The sequence below is a fragment of the Corvus kubaryi genome, unplaced genomic scaffold, assembly GCF_017639235.1.
Source record: "Corvus kubaryi isolate FWS band 111438036 unplaced genomic scaffold, C.kubaryi_AGA036_p1.0 37398, whole genome shotgun sequence".
Classification (NCBI taxonomy): domain Eukaryota; kingdom Metazoa; phylum Chordata; class Aves; order Passeriformes; family Corvidae; genus Corvus; species Corvus kubaryi.
The window spans coordinates 37,243,128-37,257,916 of NW_024581137.1; the positions used below are offsets into that span (position 1 = coordinate 37,243,128).

General features: G+C 39.7%; 1 protein-coding gene across 3 annotated transcripts in view; it reads left to right on the top strand.

Annotated features, from left to right (window-relative positions):
- The first annotated feature begins 2,268 nt into the window (after positions 1-2,268).
- STEAP4 (STEAP4 metalloreductase) overlaps positions 2,269-14,789 on the top strand; it is a 28,699-nt gene continuing 16,178 nt past the window's right edge. The window contains exon 1 of one of the 3 annotated variants that reach the window (XM_042044145.1): positions 2,269-2,413. The gene's annotated coding sequence lies outside the window, so the exon portion shown is untranslated. Of the gene's footprint in view, positions 2,414-11,062; positions 11,243-14,789 lie in introns of those variants that run through there. The other 2 variants (XM_042044143.1, XM_042044144.1) reach the window with 2 other exon arrangements.

Consider the following 14,789-nt stretch of genomic DNA (forward strand, 5'->3'; position numbering starts at 1 on the left):
CATTTGTGAACAACTCCACATAAAACAATTCTATATCAACATGACATATGTGGGCATCAGTGAAGTGTACACCTGATCACAGGACTAAAATGCAACAATAAATCAGATTTTTCCAAAATCCATTATAAATTTAATTTCAAACAATCACAGATTTCTCATTATAGCACAGAAATTACATTCTATCAGACAAAACAGTAATTTTTTTGTGGCTATCAGGATGTTGCAAGTTAAGAGACCACATGACATGTAAAGTATTGGAGTACCAAGCCCTTCGGGTTTTTTTAAAACATTTAATTTTAAACAATCATGTAATTCTTCTTTCTCTGGTAATTTTATAGCCTTGCATCTTATTAAAAAAGCTTATTTTATATGAGAAACAGAATGTAGAAATCTACATGGGAACAGCATATTCTTCTATTTAAAACAAAAAATATATTGAGTATATGCAGTTCTGACAATTTGAGATGGAACTTAAGAAATCGTTTAAATTTAACCTCTCTTCTTGACGTGAGATTTTAACCATCAAGGTAGAAGTAATTTAACATTTAATTACTCTTTTCTGTCTTAGAGATGTTTTGAGAATTATTCCCACTGTCAAACAGAAATAAATCCTGTAAACTGGCTATAATAAACCAACAGGAGTCTCTGCAATATTGAGCTGGGACAGTTACTTTCTTTACTGGCAGATGCTTTATGATTCGTGTCATTTATTACACCAGAGTTTTACTGTGAGGTGCTATTGCATGCTGCAGAAAAGGCCACAATAGGCATCTGGAGGGAAGAAATCCACATGAGGATTCCCTGACAGTGCTCCTAGCTCACAGCTCTGCAGCAAAGAGCAGGCTTTTCACTTCTGTGAGGAAAGTTTGGAAGTCTGCTCCCCCATCCAACACACATCCAGACGACCAGGAGATGCACAAATGTATGACCAGGTAACGCTCCTGCCACCGACTTGTGTGCCCCTGCTCTCGCCTTTCTGAAAAGGAAGCTGCATTTAAGATAGCACAAACCCTGGGAAGGAACGTGATTTTTTGGAAGTAGTTGAAAAAGCACCACCAATAGACTTAATGCTGCTTCCTTTTGTGCTTGATTTAAACAACACTTCTGGGCAGGAGCCAGTGAAAAGTCAGTGTTGACAGAGAAGAATTGTTTGTGGTCCGCAAGAAAGTGTTCCTTCTTCCCCATTTGGAACTTGACCTTCTCCCTCCCAGGGCAGGCACTGAACCAGCCTGAGGCCAAACTGGAACACAAAGCTCCAGCCTGGAAGGAATGCTGTCCCATAAAGCAGGTGGTTAGAAATCCCCCTTGTTCCCTCATTTCCATTACATCTGTATTCACTTTTATTGTGCATTAGTCAGACCAGGCTCCTCAGAAGGGATAAGCTGCAGATATCAGTAGGACTTAGGCATGAAAATGAAGCTACTTTTAAGCAAGTTCTTTTTATTTTCTTTCCACATAGCAGATTTTACACTGAATGGGGCTTGATTGCCCACAGTTTGCTGCATAACAGAGGAACCACAGCTCTAAGTTCTCAGACAACTCAAACTAACCTGGAACATAAGAACCCATCTCTTCCAGGGTGTTCTCTTTGGATCTCACCTCATAGGGCTGATGAATCCCATGGCCAAGACTCCTTTGCCTGATTCAATAGGGCAGAGCAGCACAGCCTGACAAGCAGGGCATTGCCATTGTGAGTAGGATCCCAAAAACTTTGTATTACATCTCCAAAGCCTGGGAGCTAGGACACGTCAGGATGACTTTATATTATCCTGGACTGCCTTTTCCTTCGTTTTACCTCAGTGAGCTGTACCAAAAATGATTTACCTGCCAGGTGAATATTACCTAATTTGTTTAAATTTTAGCTTAGCTTTCTAGGTTTGTGTATTTTAATGCCTATTTTTATGATACTTTTGCTATTTCTGTATGTAACAGATAGGAGAGGAGCAGTAGCTGCTTCGCATAGAGGCAGCTATGATCTGAAATGAAACTGGTGTAGAGGATTATACAAGTAACAGATTACAGGAGAGGTGCTCAAAGTGTGGAGACGGGATGAAACCAGACGCTCCTGGGCTATAAACAAATTAGTAATAGTCAATTACTGGTCATTAAGCCCATGGGAGGCTGGTAAAACTGGCTTTAGAGATAACAAAGGGAGCAAAGAACAAATATTCAAGACAGGTAATTAAAACATACTATAAATAGTATATATAGATATAAAGAGGAATTGTGGACCATTGAGGAAAGAGTAACGTGCAGTACGTGCTGAGAACCATATAAAAGTAGCCCCACACTGATCCTAGAGTAAGATGGAAGAAATCTTCAGCAGCACCATACTTCTCCCAGTGAAGAACCCGGGACACTAACAACTTGCCAGAACCCTCTCCCTTGCTTCTTGAGGACCAACAGAAGAAGGGTGAGCATAATGCTGGATAAAGGGGTGGAGATGAGGAAATTGGTGGGTACTAGCATCAATTGCATTATGATTGGGAGTGAGCTGTAATAATTGGAAAATTTGAAGTGTTGGTTTTCACAAAATGAAACTCATAAGAACACTCTGATTAGACTGCTAATACCTGAATTAATACTTGTGTTGATATGTAAGTTTTCATTTTTCAGCCCATACAAAATACGTGGTGTAGGGTTTTTTCTTGTGTATTCGGTACCTATACTGCTTAGTTGTAATTGTGGATGCAACACAAAAATAGATTAAGAAAGTCGTTATTCCCTGGAGAATAAGGTCTACCTGATGCCAAAAAATACCAAGTACATGAGACAGAAGTTGAAGTACAAGTTAGTACTAAACCAAGCATATCATCTATAGGAGACAGAGATTTCAGAGAGACAGTTCAATTGTGCCTATTGCTTGGAAGAATAAATAAAGCCTCCTTGGTTTAGAGAAGGTGAACACTTTTTATTCTGACATCTCTGCTTTCCCATTAGTAACTTCCCATGGCATTACCATCAGATTGTTGACAGAAATGTGGTTTTGTAAGTATTCATTTCTAGAGGGGGTGGCTCTGTCCCTTAGGCCATAATTTTTGTCACAATAGAAGCAGCTTTCCACATTGCTAAAATTAGTCTTTGGTTGACTTTGCCAGCAGAAATATGACAAATGCTTCTGAAAATTCTTATTAAGCAGATTTCATGGAGATGTTTATTGCAACTTCCTGACATTCTTTAAAAAAATGCAAAACACAGAGTACTCGTCTGAGGTATATGCACACATTTAAATAACTTCTCACAGAAATAAAAGGATGTAGATGAGAATGGTCAAGATGAAAATAGCTTTACTGCAATTGTGTTTCCAGTCCCATTATTAGCATCAAATACAGTCTACCTGAACCTTCTGACTGTTGATGTTTTGATTTTTCTAAATAACGAAGTAGATTGGGGGAATGGAGGACAGAAATTTTCCCCTTGTTCATGTACAGTCTCTCATATACAGAGCTGCTGTCAGCATGTTTTTATGTCCATATTCACCTGTCTGTGAAATGCTTCTTGTGAAACCTGAACGTCTGCATCCTAACTTGTTCTGGGAGACCTCCCATTCCCACTTCACTGAGTTAGGTGTAAACACCACCTTCACAAAAATAACCTTTATGTGGCTGGGAGAGTGTCTGATGAAACCAGGGAAATCACTGCTAGTAGTAAGCGTACTTTAAAAGGAGTTGAAAGGACAGGGAATGTAGAAGAAGGAGAAGAGGAGCAGAGAGAGAATGGTCAGTGCTGTAGGGTCAGTGAGAGGAAACCGTGAAAGGAAGAGACTTTGAGAATAGAACGTTTGTTGTGCCACAATCAAAAGCAAGACCTTTTGGAAGAATTATGTCATTTAATAACAGCTCACAATCATTTCTGAAGAACTCAAACTCATCCTTTCCAATGAAACTCATCTTACTCAGTGAAACCAGCATCTTGTGTTGCTCAAATAACTTCCTCTTCTGCTTGGTGGCCAAGCACAGTAATGATGACCAGTAATGTCATAAGCCCTCAAAAGCCCTGAATAAAACTACAGGGGAGTCTGAGGGACCTGATAGCACTACAGACACTCAAGTCCTCTATGTCATTGTCAGGCTGGCACTAGAAATCATTTACTCACTTAAGTAGCCTATTCATCTTCATGTCTCCACCTTATTGCTTTCTTTCATAATGCAGTACAATTTCTTTTTCTCTGATTAATTATAATATCATAAATGTATCACTGGAAAAGAAGTTCTACCCTTCTAAAGGGAGCACAGCTATAAAAATATCAAAATTATTTCTCCTTGACTAAATGTTAAATTTATTTCTGTCTGTGTCTGTTGGCTATTGCCTACATGATAATGAAGTCCCCATTTTCAAAAGGAAATCAAAGAAAAAGAAGGGAAACAAAAATAGATTCTGTATGTCTAACTAGCCTAGAAGAAAAATGATGCATTTCAAGTTCTTCCTGTTATGGATGATACAAAGGAATATATATTAAGACGTCTGTGTCTGGAAAATTTATTTATATAAAGTGTCGGGAAAGATTAAAGCAAGACACAAACACTATGCACATGCAGTCAGACTTGGTCAGATGGGGCACTTAGGCCTGCAGGGCTCAGAGGAAGACATTTAGACTGGTATGGTAGCATTTACTGGAGTAAGTCAAGAGCATGGACTTGCAAAGGTAGCATGGCTAAACTGATACAGAGTAATTTGTTCAGCTCCTGTGACTTGGTCATATGTTTGAGCATTTTGGCAGAAGGGGTAATTTTGTCAGCTATGGAACTCAGTAAAAAGTCTGGCTATGCCAGTAGTGTATCTTGCTGCTGGGGTGAGCTGCTCAAAATGGATTTGAGGCTTTTGTATTCTTTCCAAGTCCATAAAACTGACCAGTTGATCTTTCTACATTTCTATGCTGCTGTTATCCTTGCGGCTCATTTTTTTAATTAGCTAGACAGTAGCTGTAAAGACATTACATAAATAGGGTACAATAATCTGGAATGGTTATGGACAGAAATTCTACAGCCTATTTTCTCTCTCACAAGCAGTTCTAAATTTCAGAATATTGTTGCATCCCAAATGTGGGAAAAGGATACAATGGGGGGGGAGTGGGGGGGGGAGGAGGGGGAAGGTTAAGTGAAGTTTTAAAAACAGTTTCAGCTGAAGGGTCTACAAAATTTTTCAGGTATAAAAATATTCAAAAGCAATATTAATCTTTTCAGAAAACATCAAACATCCCTTGTTAACCTCCTCTAAATATGACAGTTCAGCTTCACGAAATGGAAGCAATTTCAGCTAGAAGTATAAAGCAGGAAGAATCATCATCGCTGACTTACAGATATTTGTAAATTCTTTCAAGAAAAATCACTAGATATATTGGAATGACTTATTGGACACATATGGCTCGTAGACCATAAAGATCTAGTCAATACAGCCTAGGCAGATTTCAGCTCAAAGGCATGGTCTGTAAATAAATGTTTCTTAAACTCACCTTTTCTTCCTAGCATCATTTTGAAATTATATTGGACATTAACACACAACCTAAAATACAGCACCCATTCTCGTGGGCTTCAAACTATGGTGTTTCCAGCTGTTGAGGACACTCTACAGAAATAAAGCAGTCCCAGTGTGACACCATTACTTTTATGCAATGTTCATACCTCCCCACAGCCCAAGGAAAAATACACCTTTCCAACTCCAGAATGGATCAGTCTGATCATAATCTAGGCTTTGCTTTGGGCCATTGACTGAAATATTTCAGTGTGCTTTACTTTATGCTCTTTTTTAACTGTACCTGGGTGTTCTTCCCAGAATACTTGCAACAAGTATTTTGCGTTCCATCTCATAAAATCACAGTATGATTTATCTGTGAAAGGCTAGGAAGTTAAAGTTAGTCCTGCATATTTCTCTACATCAGACAGTAACTACCTTGGGGGATATTTTGGCCTCCTGGTAGGCACTGTCACCAGCAGAATATGTTCCCAGAAACTAAGTGAACAATAGTGTCACATTCTTCGCTGTTATTTAAGGAAAGACTGTTTAGAAATTAAGCAACAAGCTTGAATGCAACAGGAAACCAGAGCAGCCTTCACAAACACATACACAACAGCTATCTCTGGTCACAGGGTAACTTTATCTGCTGAAACAACAAAGAATGCTGATACTGAATGGTTATTATCATCTCAGAAATGAAAGTGTCACTCTGTGAATAGGCGATAAACACCAGCTGAACAAAATTACCTTTATTTAGCATAAAGAACCTGTGATATTTTAGCTGCATGTGTCTTCGGTGCCTTTAATCCCCACTTAAAATCAAATTGCAGGTAGCCAAAAAATAGAAAATAACACTAAGAATGTAAAAGCTTACACAGTTACATTTTCCCATCTCCTACTGACAGTATTATAAGAGGTCCCTCCAGGATCTTTACTGATCTTCACATGTGCATTGAAAACTAATGAGACACAATAAAAACCTGAGACATCTCACACATATTTGAGTGTAGTTCCTTTGAAAACATTAACTTTAGAGGAAGAATTCCAAACTAGGATTTGGCTTCAGCCAAGCTGAGAACAAAAAATGGAAAGGTGTTTCAGCCATTACAGACTTTCATCCCTGTGTCAGTCTCACTTCTGACAAGAAAAATTATTCCCCTTCTCATGTCCTTCACTTCTCAAATTCTTTCTTAGAAGATGATCAAAATGAAGCATGGACAGGCTGGATGAGGTTAGTGATTTATACAGAAAGAAAGAAGTTAGAAATTACTGTCTCATCCAAAAACACCTGTTCCGTAACTTGGAATATCTGGTCACACAACAGCTCATCTCTGTGTGTATGTTTTTGGCTCATGTTTACACTTGCTGAGTACTTTATGAAATGCTGTTTATCTTGGTATGCAACTTCAAGTGACCTGTATTGCTCACCTGCTTGCATGCCCAGTGCTTTCCTCACAGGCTTCATGGATAAAGTACTGTGCAAGAAAGAAATCTTAAGCTGTCAAAAGTTCTGGAGCTTATGTTCAGGAATGGTCTGGATAGTCCAACCCCGTCGAAATTGACAGCAAACACTGACAGTCAACAGCTTGAGTTTGAGCACAAGGAAGCAAGTGAACCATCACATGAAACAGTGTCAAACAAAATTCAAGAAAGAAATGTTGTTGACTTTATTTGAAATGGAAATATTATCTGTGTCCTAAACACTTTTTTTTTTTTTAATCAAGTTTCACTGAAAGTATGCTGAATTGTTTCCAATCAAAGACAATTCTATTGTATGGGAAATCCATGGATTTAAAAGTGACACCTCTATCTGTGATTTTGTGAAGGGTAATTTTTTTTCCTGTTTCTGGGAAAGCTCATGTCAAGTCAGTTACCCCTAAACAGGAATCAGTACTTCACTCTCACGAAACTATGCTTTGTACAGAAATGCCACGATAGGGACACAGAATATAGGACAAAGGTTATGTTTAAACCATGCTACTCTGTACCCTTCAGGGAGCGGTTTTCAGGGAGAAATCAATTTACTCTGGCATGTCTGAGATTTGGGTTAACTAGTGTGCTTTGTGGTGTTTGCCATCTCTAATGCATAAATCCTCAAAAAAGTGTTGATTTCCATCCTGAATACCTGTGTAATTTTGGACCTCAGAATAAACCCCCAGCAAAATTATGTTCTTCTGTCTGTGAAGGCTGCACATAACAAAGGCAGCACTTACAAAGCTATAGCCAGAACTTTTTTTCAGATGCTAAAACTTAAATGTACATTCCCAAGACTACACCTTCCCTGCCAAGGAAAACATAAAACCAAGTATATTTCAAACAGTGATATAACAGAGGGATACAAATGTCTATCAGCAGCCTTGAGGCTGCATTTATCAGTAAATTTCCATCAGCCTCTGAAGTGCCCTGTGGCATCCCTGTGGGCATGCTGGCTCCCCTAGGGCACCAGGACTGCTTCTCTCAGGGACAGCCATCCTAGCTGTGTGTCCTGGATCTCCCTGGTCCCAGCGTGAGTTTGCTGTCTGATGGAGATTTTGCAGCACAAAGTGACATGCATTGTGCCTCCTTTTCCCTTCTGGGTTTTTTTAGAAGGTTGTCATCTCTTCTTCCACAGTAACTATGAGCCTGGGGAAACAACCTCCTACAAACAACATGCAGCTTTGCAACACCATTGCTCTTTTTTTCTTTTCCTTAAAAAAAGGAGCACAGACAAGTGATGATAGGAAACAACAAACGAAAAAAAAAGAAAAAGGAAGGGTGAAGTGTGAGAGATGAGCGCTCAAACATGTATAAGGACGCCAGAGATGGACACAAAGTAGAGCACACCCCTCCCATGTCCCTGGTCTTTTCTTTATGCATTTGAATCTTGAAATTATTGGCACATATGCTTTGGAAGATCTTCCCCAGTAGTACTTTCGACTTCACTGCTCTCATGTTTTCAGGCTAAATTCAATCTTGCATTCAATGATATGAACTATTTTCTGAAGACTCTTAGCCTCATTAGCTATTGTTGCAATAAGAGTGATGAGAAAATATCTCTCTAGACTTGGCTGCAGTGACAAAAACTCTAGAAATGCAGCTTGCAATTTCAAGGATATATTGAAGGTGCAAGTCACACTCCATAACTGAAAAATAATGAAAAATAGCCATTGGCCAGGCTCTGGTAATTCCTGATGATTTATAACCAGTTTCAAACAGCACTGGCCTTCAGTAAATAAAAATGTATGGGTTTGTTTATTTCCATAACTAAGACTAAATCTTCTTTTTTTCCCCCCATGAGTATACCTAAGTTTTTTTTAACTCATAAACTACTGCTATCTCTCTTTTTTTTTTTCCCACGCTGTTTAAAATGACCACATCAACATATGCCCTGAAATCCTCCATGGATGATTTATTTTAAGGCCTGAAATGTCTAATTAATTCCTCCTGTTTCTCATTTTTTTCAATAATTGCATGTGAGATGATCACAACAGTGCTCTCAAGAAGCTACATTAGGTACATATTTCTCTTTATAATTCAGCACCCAATACTTTTGGAGAATACAAACTGCTGAATATTTTCTGATGATCTACTTGGGGTTTTGCTAGTTTTTTTAAAGATTATTATTATTTGTGTTACATGGTATTTACAGTGTTGCTTGTCCACCTTCAGCCCAGAAGCAAAGTTTCTTTCCAGGGCTGCTCTGAGACAGTATTTTTTCATCAAATCTAAATGTCATCTGTATAAGTCTTACTAATCTGAAAGGTTTGCAAAATTTATCACGTTTTGCCTCAAGTGCCAAATGCAGCCTAAACACACATCTGAGAAAACAGTGCATCTCACAAATGTTTCAAAAAGTTAACAAAAAAACCCTCTTTTATTTTTGCTACTACGAACACCCACCAGGACCTCCGTGATTTACAGGGGACAGAGGTACTTGTCACTGACCGTATCTCCTCTCCGTAGTGTAACAGACCTGTTTTGTTTCTTCAGGCCTATCAATGGACAAACAGGGTGTTTCATTCATCTTTCCTATAACTACGAGAACTATTCTGTCTGTTCTTCCAGTCGTTCCAGATCAACAAGTATATCCAGCTCTTCTTAAAAGCACTGCTTGACAATGTGGAGGCATCACACAGGTGTGGGAATTGTTGGACAATTCAATGCTTTCCTGCTTTTTTTTCAGTATTCATAAGGTATTTATCCACTGGAAAATAGCTTCTAATTATTTTCAGATTTTTTTTGCTCATTATTACACAGGAACTCAATGCTTAGATCAACTTGATGCACTGAACTGCATAACACTTGCCCTTTTTCCCATATATTATGAATTTGTACATTTATTTCTCATATATCTTCTGTGGTTTTAAACTCTGCAAGCCAACTCTGTTCCTCTCCATTCCCTTTAATTTAAGTGTAATAACACAATTCTTGGCAGCATCTTCATATAAGGGTCACCGGAAAAGGAGCATCACACTGGTTATCCCCAGGCACATCCACTGCCTCAGTGGACATTCTGAGCCAGGTCGTACACTTGGCATATGCCAGGTGCACCTTGTTGTATCTTCCAAGCTCTTTCAAATTGATATCACCTTCTTCAGTTCCTGGATCTCTTCCAGTTGTTCAGGCATCACACTGGTTTGTGCTTTTTGTCACAGTATACAAAGTGACACAGGCTATTTCTGTTCTAAATCTCAGACAGGACCTGATCTCTTCTCTAGAACTCAAACTCTCAAATACACTTTCTTCAGCCCTAGTGCAGTCACAGACTGTTCTGAATGAAATTTCTTCTTGTCCTTTCTTTCTGTTTTTAGAAATTACCTCTGTGTTTTATATTTTCTATGACTCTTCCTTCTTAGTGTGTTTTTCTAATTAGTTTCCAGTAAGTTTCCTAAAGTGAAGACTGTGTAAAAACATTTTTCTTTTACTATCTTCCTCTTTAATGTCAGACATTGCTTGCAAGTCTAGAGTGCTATATTATTTAAATCCCCTTCAATTCATTTTTCAAACTTATAAAATTTCAGTGCTAGTGGGAGTCTCTTAGCCCCTTGCTCTTATCTGGATTATTATCTAGTTCAATGATGCTCAATTCATCTGTTTGGAATTACGTCCCATTTCAAACAGATATGTAACATCACAAAATTTTCATCTACACAGTGGCTTATCCCTTAAAGACTCATTTCTCAACACTTATCCATCACAGACTGGGTCCATAGGACAGCTGCCCTTTTGAAGAATATCTAGAGAATTTCAGAGATCAGCTACTTTCAACCATCCCCATGCCAATTCCTTTCTCTTTCCTTTCATCCCAATGGGGCAACCTTACTGTCCTTACCTACAGGTGGAATGGCACAGGAGAGCCATGACAGAAGGAAACAGCTCTCCTTCCAGGCAAATATTTGCTGTTGTGCTTCTACAAAATTGCTGGCTTCTGCAATTCTGGTTAGTCTTCCAAGAGTAGGGAAAGGAAGCCAAACCTTAGGCCTGGCAAATAGCCAAGGGGCAAGTCAGTGCCAGCATGACAAAAGCAACCACAGCTTCATCTCAGCTGTAAATACAAGGCTGGAACTTTTCCTGAGACTTTGACGGGAAGTTCTTTCAACCCGCGCAGACAGAAAAGGCTTGCAACATCCCCTCAGATATTCCTGCCCTGTGCATTCACCCTGGCTTCCATGAGATAAATACCAGCTGGGCTGTTTCTGTGTCTGCTCCAGGCAGTAGGACCTCTCTGCAGCTCCTGAGGTTTCTCTTGGTCCAGCACATACAGCATCTCACCAGCTGCTTAGGGGGACTGCGTCAGGTGAGTGCACAGGTGAGTTTTACACAGATGATATAGATCTCTCTCATTTCTGAAGGTGAACTTCAAACCAGAACTTCAGATTTGTCAATTAATATTCAGAGAGCTTACACAGCAGATAGCAAGCTTACTTAATCTTCCAGAGGTGTTTGTTATAGTTAAAGTGAAGAAAGCTTCTGCAAATAAGGGTTGGTCAGTGGGGCTTAAATGATGAAGATAGAAAGTGGATTTTCTTTCCTATGCCAGAGCCAAAATATCAGTTTGAATTTTAGTAGCAAGGGCAGGGTGTTGTTTTACCCCGAATTATAAGTTATCCCTTATAAAAGTTGGAACTAATGATTCTTTTCACTTCTGGATTCATATGTGGATTTCAAGTTTTCTCTTCCCATTCAAGCAGCATACCAATTTTAATCCTGTTTAATATTTTATAAGCAAGGGGCTTCAATGCTGCAGAAAGAAATGGATTTTTCTTAAACATTGTCTTATACCAGCTCCACATTATTAATTCAGAGAACATTTGCAGCTGTCAGAACTGTTCTTCAGCTTTGATATAGGAAAATTTCATATCCTCTCTAAATCTGCAACACAAACTGTCACTCAGACTGTAGGCCAATTTTTTTGAGTCTGTTAAGACTTCATAAAATGATGCAATTAGTGGAAGATGAAAATTCTTTTTTAGATGTGGCCTTTGTGAAGCTCCTAGATTTGTTAATAGTAATGATTCAGACTAACATGAAGTAGCACTGTAACTACATACCAAAATACTGCAATAGTCATTGAGAAAACAAGCATCGCTGTGTTTTCTTGCTCCTTATTGGAATTTTCTTATAAATATATATTAAGCACTTTTCGTATTTGTACATTTTTTGGCAGATGGTATGTCTTTTCTTCTCTTAGTTACAGGCAGAAATGATAACCAGATGAAGGGGCTACTTTGTGTTGAGAAATTACTAACAAAGTGTGTAGCCTGCACTAGTGGTTGATTTCAGAGCAGGAGCTCACTTGGGAATGAATCTGCTGCCCTCCACCATGTATCATTCTGTGCCTCACATTGCAGAGCAGCTGGGGACATGCAATCTTGGCTGCTCATGGGTGGAGCAAAACAATCTCACAGCTAATTGCAATTAAGCTCACAGAACCAGACCAGAGCTACTCCAAAGTAAAAACCCCATCAGCGTGGGCATTGGATGCTCCCTATAAACCCAGTCTCTCAAAAATACAGACAGCAACTGACACTTTCAGGCAGAGTAATTAGTAATTACATATTTTAAAGTCTCTTTCACTGCTTCCCAGTCTATTTCTATTTAAACCTGTTTATTTGGTAACTTCAAGATTTGAGCCAATATTTCTTCCATTCTCATCTTGTTTGCTGAGCTAGCAGAGTGGAACTGCAACATTTTCAATATCTTATTTTCTGTGGGACATTTCAGAGGCATGGGCATTTTGACTTTATTTTTATTGTATTCTTATTTTAATGTCTATTGACTTTGGGGTTCAAAAGCTGGGTTTTGGGAAGAAAAGGTAGGGACAGGTATTTAAATGTCACATTTGCATCCTTATTGCAGTTCAGATGTGGGGAGCTTTTTGTCCCTGCATGTTCTGCAACAAAATACTGGGGTTTTTTTTCCTCTTTTGACATCACTGTTTAGAAAGAGCTACTTTCTTCTTTTTCAAAATTTCTCCAACATGTACTCCCCTTAGTGAGAGAACTGCCAGTAAAATACTCAGTAAATTCACTTATTAGATGTTTGTAGGCAGGGCTGTGAGAAATGGGTGCACTCCCAAATGTCCTCATGAGCCCTTCCTGGGCTCCCAACAACTCTCTCCTCCCAGCCATGGATGTCTGGGCAGGGTGGTGGGACTGCGCCAGGCAGCGGGTGGCGCTCGGGTAAGCACTGGTTACACGGGTACCTCTTGGAAACAGAGGAGGAGTGGGAATAGCTGGCAGCAGAAGCATTAATTAGAGAACAGACAAAGCTTCCTCCCAACTTCACAGGGACTACTGAGTACAGCCCTGGAAGCACAATTGCAAAGGTGACTTTAAGCTAATTTTTTTTATTTTACTAAACTGTTGAGGCAATGTCTCTCCTGGTGGGGTTACCAGAAAAATGCTCTAACTTTGGTGGTGGCAGTATGCTGGAGACAGACTCAGGCTACCTGGCTTGGGACTGCTCTTCTGATGCTTGGCTGAGCTGCCTTGTTTGTTGCATGGGCAGAGTGACACAGATCAGCCTGGTTCAGAAGCAAGGCTAGGTCTAACCTTCCACTGGGAGATGCAGCTCCCATGGCTAGGTTAGGAAAACATGAGGTTAGGATTAAATCAGGAGTGAGGACAGGTTCTTAGCTCTGGATGATTTCCCTTCATGTGCTTTTCCCAAGTGGAGCAGCCTCACCAGGACAAATAAGAATGTGCAGAAAAACCACTTCATAAAGAGCACGATATCCCTAAAAAATGAGAATATTAATGAATTTGATTTGAGTTCTGAAACCTGAACTGCTCCAGAGCTTCATGTAACTTGGCACTTCAAAGGTGCTTAATTATGATAATCTGCTACAAACTGCTTGATCAATGGTGAAAAGGCTCACCCATCCAATTCAGACAAGTTACAGCACCTGAGGACTGGGATCAAAGTGTTTTACCGTTGCCTGCCACCTTTAGTAATGCCAGCTATGTGAGCAAGTTTCTGGAGGCCTCTAGATAAACAAGCCTTAAGAACTAAGAAATTAAGTGGAGAAGTTGATTGCCAAAGAGCAAAACACTTCCTGGCATTGAAGCAGAGGAATGTTTGACAAAGGGCTTCTCTGGGGCGGTCCCATGCTATGATGACTGTGAGAGCAGGAAATGTATAAAAAGACATGAGTACCCACAACAAGTGGATAATTATGCAATAATCATAATAGCATAAAATGGTAATTCAATAAAGACAATGGGTTTATTCTGAAAACTCAGTTCCTTATTTTGTATTGCATTTCCTTGGTGGAGATGCAAGAGAGGGTCACCCTGCAGGAGGGAATTATTTTGTCCAATTAGGCAATTACAAAAGCAGCATGACACTTTGTTTCAGACCTCCTGGCACCCTCTTATTTGCTCTTCAGCTAAGTTTACTAAGAAGATTTCCATTTGTCTCTGTTCTGAATATCCACCTTTTCCTTCACTCCTTTCTTGCTTATTGCATGGTCTTGACATAGAGAACCAAGAGTGACTTCTGCCTTGACCCCACATATTTCACAGGGGTAGGAACATGAGATACCCAGTGACCTTGACTGAGACCCAGGAGTAAGCAAAAGACAGAAATCAGGGTGAGTTCTCTCTGAAGGCTGCAGCCCCTGGCACACAGGGATTTTTAAGAGATGTTTTGTAAGAATTCCTGTCCCCCAGCAGTGGCACAGGCTAACTGGCTGCCCTCATAGCAATTTGGTGGCAGTGCTGTGCCCCAAGGGCAGTGCCTCAAGGCAGTACCCTGGCAGAGAGGTGTCATTTGTACCAACATCTCAGCTGGGAGACAAGCTAGTGACTCACTGCTGTGCACACCCATCCCTGCTTGCCAGGCGGGAATCACCA